The sequence below is a fragment of the Ambystoma mexicanum genome, chromosome 4p (genome assembly GCF_040938575.1).
Source record: "Ambystoma mexicanum isolate Mex_15411 chromosome 4p, UKY_AmexF1_1, whole genome shotgun sequence".
Taxonomy (NCBI): Eukaryota; Metazoa; Chordata; class Amphibia; order Caudata; family Ambystomatidae; genus Ambystoma; species Ambystoma mexicanum.
Window position 1 is genome coordinate 292,173,215 of NC_090927.1, and position 14,445 is coordinate 292,187,659.

Here is a 14,445-nt window from a genome sequence, read left to right on the forward strand (position 1 = left end):
GTCTATCAAAAACTGATGTTTCCTATTTTCCACCACCATTTCAACGTAGGGACCTATCTGATTGACGGGAATAGGTGTAGGTTCCAAACCCTGCTTCGGACAATCCTAACGAAAGAGAATATGATCAAAAGGAAGCTCTTCAGATAAATATGCAGCGGAAGGATGATCAAATATATTCCTGGTGTCCACACTCGGAGTCTGATTGTCCTCCGAAAAAGGTTGCTGAGGCTCCTGTGTAAACTGACCTCTACCAGGGCCCTCTACGCCCGGGTGACCTCTGGATCGCCTACCCATATCACCAAATGTATTATTCAACCTTTGTTGAAGGACGGGGCATTGTGCTCGCCAATGACCCTCTCGACGACAATAAGCACACTGGTTAAAATTCACAGGACCCAAACACACATTCCCCTGCGGGACATACTGACCTCTAACCTGAGAACTACCCCCTCTGGGGCCCCTAACAATTTGCTGCAATAGCACTTTAGTTTTTAAATCACCTTTCCGTTTTTCAATCCTATCTTTTTCATTATTGACACAGTTCTCATAGTACTGAGCCATGTGCAGTACCTCTGATTGTGATTTTGCCTGCCAAGCGCTCTCAGAGGACATAATCTGTGACTGGATGTCAGGCAGCAATCCACGTACAAATTTGTCGACAAATAATCTTTTCCCAGACTCTGTGACTAAGTATTGTCCACTGAAATCCGAGAATACCTGTTCGAACCGATTAAAGAACTCGGTAGCACCTTCAAACTTTCCTTGGACACAGGCCGTAAGCTTGTCCCAAATAATTCTCTTTTCGGGAATTATGGTTTTTAATTTAGCAATGATTCTATCAGGCAGAGTTAATTTCACCTGTTGCGGTCTTTCGCCAGCTGGCCTTTCCCCACTGAGTCTGGTTATATTCGCCCATGTATCTCCCAACCCGGGTACATCGTCAATAGTTCTAACTTGTTTCCATAAATCTACGGGCAGGAGTACAGGAAACAACAAATCAATATCACCTAAGGTGAACACTGAGGACTGCAAAACGGATTCTATCTCTTTATAGAACCCTGTCGGGTTTTTCCTAATATCGGGGATAGATTGCCTAATAGTATTCACTTCCTGTCTTGAGAACGGGACGTGAACAAACTGTGATACATAATGTGCAGGAATGTTCACAGTGACTATATTATTTACAGCATCGGCCCCAACCTCAACCTTCGGGACAAATGTCGGAGGAACCTCTCTCATAGGCAACTGAGAAATAGGTGACTCTGAACGCTTACTAAGCAACAGAGCCAAGTCGAGCGCTAAAGCAGTCGAAGAAGTGTCAAGTGAAAAAGCTCTCTTATAAATGCTCAATAACTCTGTGGGACAACTAATCTTCCTTTTTACACATTCATCCTGCAGGTATTCTATCATTACCTGTATCACTTTCCTCTGCATTTCTAACGTATATTGACTATATGTGTCATATACCTCAACTGGAGTTATCAATACGTCTGAAATCCATCTAATCGCGTCTTTCTTACAAATTCGCATTTCCTCCGATATCGGTTTACGACACGGAAGGAACCGTTTCTGTACATACATATTCTCCTCTTCATCATCCTCATTCTGTAACTTTTCTAACTCCTTTCTATACCCAAATAACCTCTCGACATGCTCATTAACTTTCTCCACAGTGTCTCTAGAAAGCGCTAGAGTATTTAGATCCCTTAACCCTTGCGAAACATCCGCATTATTTAATCTTCCCCACATTATACATAACTGAATCCCTAAACCTTCAATAAAAACATTTTTCTCAGGAAAATTATCTGTATTACATAGTGTGGCAAAAACGCTAGCTTGATCATCCTTCTCCATAAAATGCCCAGCCCATGCAATTAACTCACGTTTCTTCTCCGGCGGTACAGTTTTGCGAGTGACAACTTTTGTTCCTGTACCTCGATCGATTACAAGCGGCTCAGGACCACTTGGAAGAGAGGGAGCAAGCAAATTCGATGGAGGTACTATAACTGGTGCGATAAAAAGAGGCAGAGGAGCAGGTGGAGGGACAAAAACTGGAGTAATAGGAACAACAGGTTGAGCAGGAAGAGCAGGAATAACAGCAGGAAGAGGTACAACAGTGGAAAGAGGAACATACGGAGGTGGTGCAGAGGCACCAGGCCTTCGTTTATTTAATATTTTGTCAATAAACTCATCAGAAATATGAAGATCTTTAGAAGGATAGATTTTCTGACTTCCAAGTGAGAAAGCCCTATCCATATTTTTAGTTGCCTCAGACTGTTTGTTTTGGTCATATAACAAGGCTTTTTCAGAGTTCGTTTTATGACGACATGCATGTTTCTCTCTACCTTTAAATTGTTGCAACGCTTCTTTTTTCCAATTCTGCAAAACATCAAATGCTGCAGGTCTAGCCTTTTTCTTTAACAAGCCTTACTCCAAATATTCAATACGAGGGATCTAAAAACTACCATTGATTGGCCACTGAAGTTCGGAGGCATGTCTGGTTTGTCTGTGCCAAATATCATTAAATACTATACTTCCAATGCCATACTTACAATACATAATACATGCCGGCGACCCCTCCTGTGGTGCGGGACGGCTAAATTCCAAAGATTGTCTATCACTGCGGAATAATGCCCTAAAGCAGGTAGAAAATTTCCCAGGCATATCTGAAATTCTTGGTGTTATCTGGTCAATAATTGTGTCTGCAGATACAATACGCCAAAATTCAAATTGTCAGGATTAAATTAAGAATCGGGTCACGACTCACCTGACTAAACCTAAGGAGGACCAATCGGTACTTCTAAGAATCTCACCTAACTAATCTTACCTTGTGTATGGTGATTTTGGCAAATCTGTCCGCCTCGATAAGTGGACCCTCGTCAAGATGCCGTCTCGGACCATACGCTTATCATCCAAGGATTGGGTCGTGCAGTGCTGTTGAGGTGTCGCGTCTCGTTCAGGGGGCCCCTTATGTCACACCGTCCGATCCCGGTCCGATAGCGTGTGTCAACCTTCAACAATCCGGCATCAATCTTGAGGGTCCTTATTCGGGTGCCAACTGTGAAAACAGAAAAAGAATATCGAGGCTGAGTACCCCAAAAGGAAATACACCGAACACGGGTTACAAAGGAACATACAAAGTACTTTATTTTATGCTGAACCCAGTTACAAAACAGAGCAAAATCAGATAGATATCGGCCCTCAGTACAACACAACGAACTCCAGCGTGGTTCAGTGTGTTCAGTGAGAGACGCTGTACATTAGAATGCATTCGATTTTTATACATTTAGTGGGCGTGTTGTCCAGCCCCACTTTGGGTTAATATTCCTTTTAATACATCACCGATCTAGGGTTAGTGCCAAGTCTCAAATAACCGCATATAACTGGTTTGCTTTTAATACATGTATCAACAAGCGCATGCAATAACTGTGTATTCAAAAGTTTTCCATGCAGGCCTTCTTAAACATTAATACAATGTAGTTAAAGAGATGTTCTTCGTTCAGTATTTGAATACATTGTCTCAACATATGCTCGTGGATTAGTTTCATTGCACGAGTAATCCTTCTACACATAGGTCAATGAAGGACAAGGTCCAGTTCATGACCTCAACAAGTGGCCTACAGGCAAATTATATATTAGCTATGTACAGAGGTCAAGACGGCCATGTTGTATTCAGGAATTACATCATCCACGATTTTAGCTCACAGGGTGACTTTTACACAATGAATGCTAAAATTGCATTTGATCTAAAATGTCGGCTTACATGGATTTAAGGTCAGGACCTTGCAACACAGATTTCTTTCGGAAGCGACTTTCAAGCAGCTTGGTGTAGGCCAATATTAATATATTTATTACAATAGGAGGCACAATATACTTTCTATTTCGACAGCAGAAGCAGAGAGAAACCAGAAGATTGAATGCTTCCTCAACTGTACACATCTCTCCCTGTGTACACTAATCTTGTCAACCTTCCCATCTGAATAGGATCAAAAGCCTTTGGTATTCGGTACCCTGGTGAGAGGTTACTCTGTTTGAATGGATTTGCTATGTTGCTGCTTGGGCCCAGGACAGCTTTCAGTTGAGCGGATGTCTCTTGGGGAGAGTGTTACCTACCCACAGAAACAAATCAAAGTAGAGTCATGGCCATTCCGGCTCCTGTCCTGTCGCTTGGCAGGGCCAGACTATCTGGCCAGAATACTTCTTAAACGGAACCAAGAGAGGTACCCAGTCTGTTGACAGTCCTGATTTTTGTCAATTATTTAGGTTAAATTTCCATAATAATGCAAGGAATGTGCTTTCAGAGAAAGTCACGAAGGGTAAACCAAAGAAAAAAGTCAAAAGAGTACAGAAAATAGATTTATTATTCAGAGCACATTTTTTTGGTTATTCAAAATTTTCACAAAAGTTAAATGAAAGTATTGGAAAGAAGAAAAGAACATAAAACCTAACATTCATCATATATATATAAATTCACAAAGAACAATATATTCATCAAAGAGCAATTTGGATAATTTAAATGACTTGGATTGCTGAAATTATCCTAGCAGGATGCAAATTATTCCTACAACATAGGTACTACCAGGGTGTGTTAAAAATTAGCCTGGTAGGTAAAAAGAGAAATTATTCAATCGAGTAAGTTTGTGTGGTTATCTGAAAACGTGTAGGAGAAATCATAGACTTGTTCCCGGAGTACTTCCAATCGAAAGGGGAACAAAACACATGGATAACACGTTTCGGCGTGCCAAATGAGCATCAATAGTAAGGGCCTTCCTCAGGGCAGGAATAGTGTAGTGTAGTGTAGTAGGTTCACCCCTGTAGACACATTAGGGACAGGGGGGAATCCGTGGGGCGACTTTCCCAGTATATTAGGATTCTTGCACTGTAACTCGGTTCAGCCGAATGGAGAAGAGCCTGGGCCAATGCTCTAAATCGCCGTGCAGAAGTACAGCAAATGCTTGACTAGTTCCTAGTTGGACTGGACTGTAGGGACTGGACTGGAAACAAGGCAATCAATGGCACAGAGGGCGCTGTACACACACTCAATGGTGGTGCCTCAACTAGAGGGACTCCTGAAGTTGGAGCTGACGAAGGGAAAAAAAATGCTGCGTCATGTTGCAGTGAGCGTTGCTGTGAAACCTTCTGGCCAGAATACACATCACCTTCCACAGCTGAGCTGACTCACAGAAGCTGACACGTGTCATAGCAAATTGGATTTGTCTACAATAATTATGAACAGTGCCATGCACCATGCCCTTAACTCAGGCATGTCTTATATTTGAAGTTTAACATATTACCATTGGGGCCTACGTATGATCATCATAGTTTTGGTACGGGGTGCATATCCTAAATGCAACCCCAGTACTGCAGAGACTTGGCTGTCACTGCAGCTGTCAAGAGGGCATGTGTGACCTCTGAACCTGCTCTGTTCCACTTGTAGAGAAAGTGCTGCAGATCATGATACTGATGCAGCAGGGCACAGGTACACACTATGCTTTTGTCATGGAGCTTATGATTCGGGCATCTGATCAGCAGATTACCCTTTCAGAGATGGAATCAAAAAGGCCAGGGCTTCCACACTTCTGCCACGTGGCAATTCATCATGTGGACGAAGTTAAGAGTGTCACCATTGTTTAATTTGTATGTTGAACTTCTGGCTTACCTTATTCACTTTCATGCCTTCTAAATCCATGTATGCAGGCACTACCCACATCCACCTCCAGATGGGAGGGGCTCCCATTGTGAATTAATACTTAACTGAGGTCAATGATTGAGTGTTTTCCTGGCAGCACCTTAAAATACTTTCCTAAAATCTCTGACTTTATGAGTAGCACAGAATTTAGACCTCGGTTGCACCACTTTCTAACCATATTTAATGGTTGGGCTCCCAGTTCATGTATCACTTGTAAACAATTATTATTGGAATCACAGGTCACAGTCCTCTTAAAGATTAATTTCTGTCTAAAAATCCCTTTAAAAATGGTCCTTTTTGCACTTGCACGACCCGAATGACACAAGGCAACGTAGGAGCGTTTTTGTTATTCTTCATCCCTGTGCCCACCCACTCTTTTGTCTTGTTGCGCCTTGAAACACCATTTTCTTTATAGGCGCATTATAGGTACCCAATAAATAAATAAACCCTAAGGTTCAAAACTGCAGCAGTGGATTATATCTGGGTGTTTTCATCCGGTGTATAAATGATCGAATACAAAAGAAACTAGGAATACATGATCACATTTTATTGGCAATTTTTGTCAAAATGTGGGGTCGTTTTTATTAAAATTTGGGTGTGGTGTGGGGTAAGGGTATTAATAAAGGAAGGCAGTGTGAGTGGTGGTGCAGGGGGGCTCTCCAGCATTATTAGAAAAATAAAATTTGGTCATTTCTGCTTTCAATTATTAAAATTCGGTAATTTCTTGGTAAACCGAAACTATCACACCAATCCAACATTTCCATTATTGGTAGTTCACAGTGGGGATCATTTTAATGGTGACAGAAGGGAGATCTGATGGTATTTAAAGAGCTGCATGGTTTTTCTCAGTTTGTTGTCCATAGTAAAAACATGCAAATACTGTCTGCAATTCACCAACCTTACACTTGTTTTCACAAATTGGCATTAAGTCTTTTCAGAAACAAAGGCCCAGCCCATTTGCTATGCCACCCTTTTGCGAAAAAAGAGTATTTCAAAGAGACGACTGTTTACACTTTACTACAGAAGTAAGTGGCCTTCTAGGTGAATGTATGGCTACATTCAAAATGAGTTATGTTCAGCATCTGCTTTACTCTTTTTCATTATGAATGTAGTCATGATTATCCCCACAGTCACTCCAATTGATCAACCAATATCTACAGCTATACCAATGTTCCAGAGACTGTGGGCTGGTCTCTTGAATGTCTCTTGAATGTTGCCGCCCATCAGTCCTGGATAGAATTCTTTCTATTCATCGCTGGGATCTCTATGATGAACTCAAAGCCAAGGTATTTCCTAAAAAGCAATAATCAACTTGGGGGGGGGAGGGGATATGAGGTATAACAATAAAGAGAAAGGAGCAAAACCTGAAACAACACATTCAAGATAAAGCAGAGAAAAGGAGCTCCCACACTATAAAAGATTTGGTTTATCAAATGTCTGCACAATTCGGGATATATCACACAATATGTACAATCAGAATAACCACAAGTTGAAGTTATTGGGAGATTCAACCAAAATTCATAAACAGGATCATAAAAACATATTTTATTGTAATATAAAGATTTCTTAAAAACAATATCCTAAAAAGTCACACTTCCAATCAAAGACAATCGATTCCTCATGCTCATCTGGATGCTGATCTCACTCGTCACAGATCTGCCAATAAATGCCATTTTGCAAACTACTGACATTGTGATACCAGAGCTAGGAACTGCCATCACAGACACATCCAGCGTACAAAACAAACATAATCCACCCAGATCTGCCGATGACAGGTACACGGGAGGACATGCTACTCCAGTCCTCTATATATTTTGCCATATCCCTTCCACCTGCAGCTGTCCCAGTGGATATGGTGGCGCCATTAGAGGTCAGAGCACAATTTACCATGCCAGATCGTCCACGGGAGGATAGGTCAGGGGGAACGTGCTCGCCTTGGAAACAAGAGGACACAGAGCAACACAGGTTCGATCCCCAGGTCCGCTCAGTGCGTTATAAATAAGCTATCATATCAAAGCAACCACTGAAACACAGAAATTAACCATTGAAACCATGCATTATTTCATGGCAAACCACCCTGTCGACAAGGGGGACCACACAGTCCCAGAAGGTAACATCTGAGTTTATGCCGAGACTTGACTGCTGATGATGACAACCTGCAATTTACGGCCACACCCAACATCCCCATCGTTATGTAGTGAGTACTGTTTCCAGCAGCAGCAGCAAACCATCCCAATCACTGTAATGTGTGGCACGTGCCCCAGAGCATACAGAATGAGACCGCTTAGAACTGCATCATTCCATGCAGGAATGCCCAGACACAGTAAGCTCATCTGAGACAGCATGCATGCTGCCAGCAGATCTGAGGGGAACATCATTTTGTGACACCAACAGTCCGAATACAGACACCCAGCAAACCAGAACACTATCAGCCATTTCAAGGAAAAACCTGGCAGGTTTAAGAGACAATATCCATGAAAGGCAGTGATGACAGCAGCAATAACAGTACACCACAAAGAACACTTGAGAAAATAAAGCAGCGTACCGGTTCGGAGACGGGCAGTGCAAAAAACAGAATTTAGCAAAGCTGAAAGCCTGATACTGGTAAGGTACGTAGAGCCACATGAGGTACTTCTGCCCACAGATCAGATCACCGGGACTGCTGTGCAACTCAAGAGCAAGCAAGCATGTGCAACCGGCACAAGCAATCGAAGATCGAGAATGTTTTTGTCCAAGGGCATAAAGGTTTCCCATAATTATGGGGGAGTAACTGTGCATAAGTATGGAGCCTAAACTAAGTAAGCGGTATTCCTGGGGGTTTTCTCCCAAGAAAACATTTAAAATACTGTTTCAAAATTATGAACTTTACAGCATGTTTTCTCTGAGAAATTAGGTATAAAGTCACAAAGTGTGCAATCCGTTTTGTAGGGTATATCATGAAAAAACCCAATAGATGCAAGTCACCAACAGTGCACAGAGGCATTTTCCAATGCATTTTCATGACTTTTTTCCACAATATATGGCAGTATAAAAAACACATTTTCATGCTGGCTTTGCCTCTACATGTCGATGCTGGGTGCACCAATATATGTCAGCACGGTACGGGTGAACTAGTTCATGAGTACAAATATCTGTTATGGAACTGGACCATGATGGGAAATTTGAAGCATTATTTGATGGGAAATGTCACTTGGGCGCTATGCTATCAGCTCTGATTAGGACATTTGCTGCAGAGTCAGCAGGATACAGCATGTTAGGAATCATCATGTTGTATGAATAAAGTTTATGTCCGACTGTGACATATGGCATAGAGGCAATTGGTATGAGTGATTATTGTTGGTAAAAATCGAAAATTGGAAGAAAGAAATATTTTATTAAATCACTCGATTCTTTATAAATAAGGCCTCTTAATCATGCCAAGCACCACGCTGCCTTTTGTTTCTCCATTGTTGCCCACCAACACTCTGGGGCTGTGAGCCCTGTGCCAGAGGTGAAATCCTTCATCAATAGGCCATTTGATTTCTGGTCCATGCAGCAATTCCAAGATGGATGCAGCCTTCTTCTCTCTGTAGAAGGCCCCTCTGAGTACTCCTCACTCGTCTACCCGCATGCTGATTGGCTGCTGAAAATCATAATTGGCCTATTGGGGTACTGGCAGGCTTTAGCCGGCCCCCATTTCAAAGGCCCACATCTAAGGCCCTGTCCGTTCCTGTCAGTGCCTGGCCATCCTCTGGGCCCAACTTTCCAGAATCTTCAGTAAAATGCCCTGCAGTGTCGTATTTACATTCAAAGGCCCTCCTGACTGTGTCTTCCCTAAACGTGTCTTCATGTGAGTAGTGCTACTTTGTGTCTGCCTCAACGCCACTGCACTGATTTCATCTGTCTTCCAAATCGTCCACCTTAGCAGATGCCCCTTGCTCTGCAGTGACTCTTGTGGGATATATTGACCCACTCAACGTATTGCCTCACATCACTGAGCTGCATTTGCGCAAGAAACAGCAACCTGGCTGTGCTGGCTCCTGTGCGCACCAGGACCTCAAAACTGCATTTTAGCAGCAACAGAAAAATGGCTGCACCATCTTGCCTCACACACTTTAGGAAAAATGGAACAAGGGGACACACTGAAAAAGTATTCCAGTTTGTTCTGAGGCATATATATGAAATCAAGGGAACTGGCAGCACTGCATTGCTGCAAAAGCCAAAAGTTCCACTTCAGAATGAAAAATGTTCACCCTTTCAAAATTCTGCTTTGGTGCCAATTCCACCTGTCATTCTGAAACCACTGTGAGTAAAAAGGCCCAGTCAAACCAACTCTCAGAGAAATCAAAAGCAACTTCATTTTTCCCTTGCATGGGAACACACGTTTATTTCTTGACAAAATGTATCCAGGCGCAGCAGTTCAAAGAAACTTTTTACTCTCTGAGCCAGGTGAAGGTTAAATATATCTATATTTTAGATAAGAGTCCTGCTGCAAGGAAAATGACTACAGCTGCCAAGACAGTGACAATCTGAGGAGCTGCAAACCGAATTAAAGAAAGAAATGATAGCAGTTTTTGACACTTGTGGAAAAATGACCTGTGCTGACTGGAGAGAAAAAAATTGACCTGTTTAAAACTCAATTGTTGATGAAAGCCTGCTTACTTAGCAATGTAAAGGAATTATGTTAGTGGTGACAATACACCCATAGGATATCTTCTGTCATAGTTTGGTTTAATTCAAGACCCAAAGTAAGAAATTAAACAGTTTAAAACACATATGCTGGAGTTGCAAGCTCTCAGTAAAACCTGTTATTCCAGTTGCCAGCTATGAAACTCCACCAAGGAAGGGAGACACCCTAAATCCAGGACACGTAGGTGCGAAGTGCCAGCTTGAAAAACTTTGAATGGGATAGGACAATGAAAGTCCACATGCTCATCAGACATTCATCTGTGCTCCAGACTGGGACAATAACAGTACTGGGACACTCACATGTGTAATCAAGGCAGAACCTTTCGTTTTTATAAATTTTAAGCAAAGCTTGTGTTGGAATTTTAGATGTATACTCAAGCATGCATTGTGACCACTGCAGCCCAATATTTTCAGTTGGAAACTTAGCTTTGTCTTTTGTGTGTTTTCTTCTTTTCTCCCAATAGGGTACCATGAATCTGCCCCGATGAAGGTGGCAACACATATCCACCGAAACGCGAGAAAATATTAGGGGGTTTTTGGTCTCCAGATTCCTGTCCTGAAGAATTTGGACAACCTGTCACTTTGTTTGCAAACGCATCAAACATTCTGGCAGTGTATAAAAACAATATACCAAAAATTGTTGTGTGTTCGATCAGGGCCCTTTATTTATGCTTGTTTGTCCCCCCTACACGTGTAGGCAAACCAAGTGGGGGATTCCCAATAAGAGTCCTGCAAAAAAAGATTCTTAAAGACAATTATGAAATTTCAGGACTGACTTTAGAACAAATTGTACATTAATATCCAATAATCGATATCAAAGAATCGAGGAACTTTTGACCTCCATTTGATTTGATTTGTTTGGATTTTGTCCATAATTTGAATATATGTAATGGTTATTATGAATCTGTTTCATTTACCCTGTCCTATTCCTCTTCAAATTAGAGGACTTTTTCCTTATTCCCCCTCTTCCTCCTCTTTTTGAGCATTGGGTTTTCGTTTTTTCGCTTACTCCTCTTTTCACTTACCATCATGACCTTTTTTTTATTTATTCAATTTTTGATTACGTATAACCAGATGATTGATGAATTATGCAAGTAATGGTTTTATGTCTTTTTTCAAGATATTTAAGATTTGGTGTATATCTTTTTTGTTCAAATTTGTTACTGCACTCATTGAAATCTTTTGTGACAGCATTTTTCAACATTAAACCAGTACAATTTACAAACTGAAAACACTGTGGCATATGTGGTCATATATATATACTTTTTACTTGTTTCATTAACCATGTATCAATATGGTCTAAACTAGGGGTGTGACTTGATCCTACAGAACCCCAGTTTTTGCAAAGACACCCCGCTGATCTAGCGCGCTAGGCTATGTGTTGAGTGCATTTTCCTTCTTCTTTTAGCAGCATCACCTTGTTGTTTTATCTGGGACACTCACCTGCCAAGTGTGAAGGGACCATAAAACCTTCAGTTAAGACAGGAAACCCCCTTACCTGGAAGGAAATGACAGCTGCTTGCAGTTGAAGGAAGAAAAACAAAACAGGATCAAGTAACAAAGGCACTGTCTTTTGGTGCCAGAGACTATGGGGGTCATTACGACCCTGGCTGTAACGGGTTAACGGCACCGGCAAGAATGAGCAAAAATGTTAAACGTTTGTAGTGTTAAATCTAATTTTGTGGGCCATCTGTACAATCTTGATAGAACTCATTGCCGCATGGGGGACAGAAATTACAAAATATGACAGATTCCCAGAAAAGTATTAATGTGTCAAACATAAGATATTGTACATACATCCCTGGGGACAATTCGCATTTGTGTATAAAATTTTGGAATTTTAGGCCAAATCTTTATTGTGTAAAACTACCAAAATGTATCAGAAAGGCGAAACAAGGTTGCATAGACTGTAGGTTTGGACTAATCTGTGCTGCACATCATATGTAACCTGTGGGTATAATTTGCCAAGAGATTGCAAGTGTATAAATGTATGTTTTTGGCAAAATTAGATTTTCAGTAAAGTAAATGTGGGGGTTTCTGGACTTTGTAAACCTCACCTCATAAACCTGACATAATTCCCTTGGAAATTCAACCAGCAGAGAGCAAGGTGGAGATTACTACCCTATTATTAGGGGCTTGTGTAGTAAAGCCTGCCCCTGTCATATACTGTGATGATGTCACCTGGCTTTATAAATAAGAGCCCCTGACAACACACAGGGAGAGACTGATTCCTGAATTCCAACGCCGGCGTCCTGTTCCTGTCTGTTCCTGTCTTCATCTTGCATTTATCCATCTAAACTCCAGACCTTAACCACAAGGCCAAACATTGCTGATCTTGCTTCAGCTAGCCTCAATTCTAAAATAATCCCAGTAACCAAGGGAAACGCTGGGGTGTTTTGGGAAGCATCCTGAAATAACCTGGCTTGCCACTCACTGTATGCTGCTGCCATCCTGCTATCCTGATGCCCTATCTTATCCAGTAACCAGAATTGCCAGTCCAGAAGAACTATCCTTTGGTATCCAGTCCCTGCCCAGCTGACCCTGTTCCGCTGATTTTGTCCGGCTGTCCTGTGTTAGACCAGATCTGTGTGGTGATCCAGAGCACTTACTGTCCAAAATCCAAACTAAAAGTGGATTGTGAGTATCAATAGGAACCATAGAACCATAGTATACCTTGTCTTGCCTTGTCCGTAGTTTCACTCTCTAAGTCATCCTATCCTTATCCTGATCATTGTAATATTGTCAAAATCATTCTTGAAACCATGCCTTTGATTCCTTGTGCTAGCACTAGCATCTTTAATAATTTTGTCTTGTAAAATCCTGAGCTATTAATCCTGCTTGGAGTGATAGGACTGGGTCCGCCAGGGCGGCCACGGAGGTGTTAGGGTTGAACTCGCAAGTCAACACCGGGGTTTACTGTCTCTCAATCTGGTAGCCTAGCCAGAATGCCTTAGTGTAGAGTAAAGCTGTTCTTGTCAAAATTTATTTTCTTTTCCTTTTTCTCACCTTAATTTTCTTCAAAACGCACCTCACTAGATCTTGAATAACTCGTTCAATTTAATAGCTAGAGACCTCATTTCACTTCCATATTTACAATATTTATTACAAACCGTTTTGGTAAATTCAGGCAGGAGTTGCGAAAGTGTGTTAATTTTACAACGTGTCATTTTGATTATAGACTGTTTCCAATCTTCCATTCAATTTCGAATTGTATGCTTTTACTCAATACATTGCTTGTGATTGCTAGTATCTTTCCAGTATTGCTCTAGTAAAGAATTGTTTTTGTTTCAAGAGTTATACACATTCATTCACTTATTCATCCATTTCTGAGTGTCAGTTTAGCATTGCCAGGGTCTGAAATCTGTTTTTCTCCTCTTGTTTGGGGAGGCAAGATCGTATTTCAGGCCTGTTTCTTGCCTGTCCTTCCTGATTACCTGCTGATTCTGTTTATCCACTTAAAATTGATTATTTGTGGGTTGAGGGAACCTTGCAGGGGGAAATTCTAACTCAAGTGCTGTCTTGCCTAAAATCAAAAAGTGCTCCAATTCCCTGGTGTTTTGTAGTTGTGTCAATAGAAGGTTAAACTAAGTGCATTGCTTACATTCATATTGTTCGTATCACCTCATTGGTAATTGCTGCCCCATATACAAATTTGAATGATTTCTTTTAATTTTCAAATAAATAAATAAATATTATATTTTATCAACCAGCCTGGTTCATGTTCCATTGGGACCCAGGGTATTTGAAAAGGGGGTGTGATATGAGCGGTGTATCATCTCAATATTGAATCTAATCTAACCTAAGCATTTCAGTTGCACGCTGCATACTGGGCTGAGACTAAGGTGTGCGTCGCCTGATTGAAATCCTCAACAAATTTGGGGGCTCGAGTTCGGGGATTGGGTGTGGTTACCACCCATGAAAGTCTAACACAGCAGACTAACCTGCAGAGTAGTAATACTTTGTGTGGTGTGAACACTGTGTTACACTGTACAAGCACCCCCCAAAACAAATACTCCAAGACCAGGCCTGTCTGTAAAAGTAAAATTAAATCAACCCAGAAATAATTAATAAAGAAAAAACATTGCCAA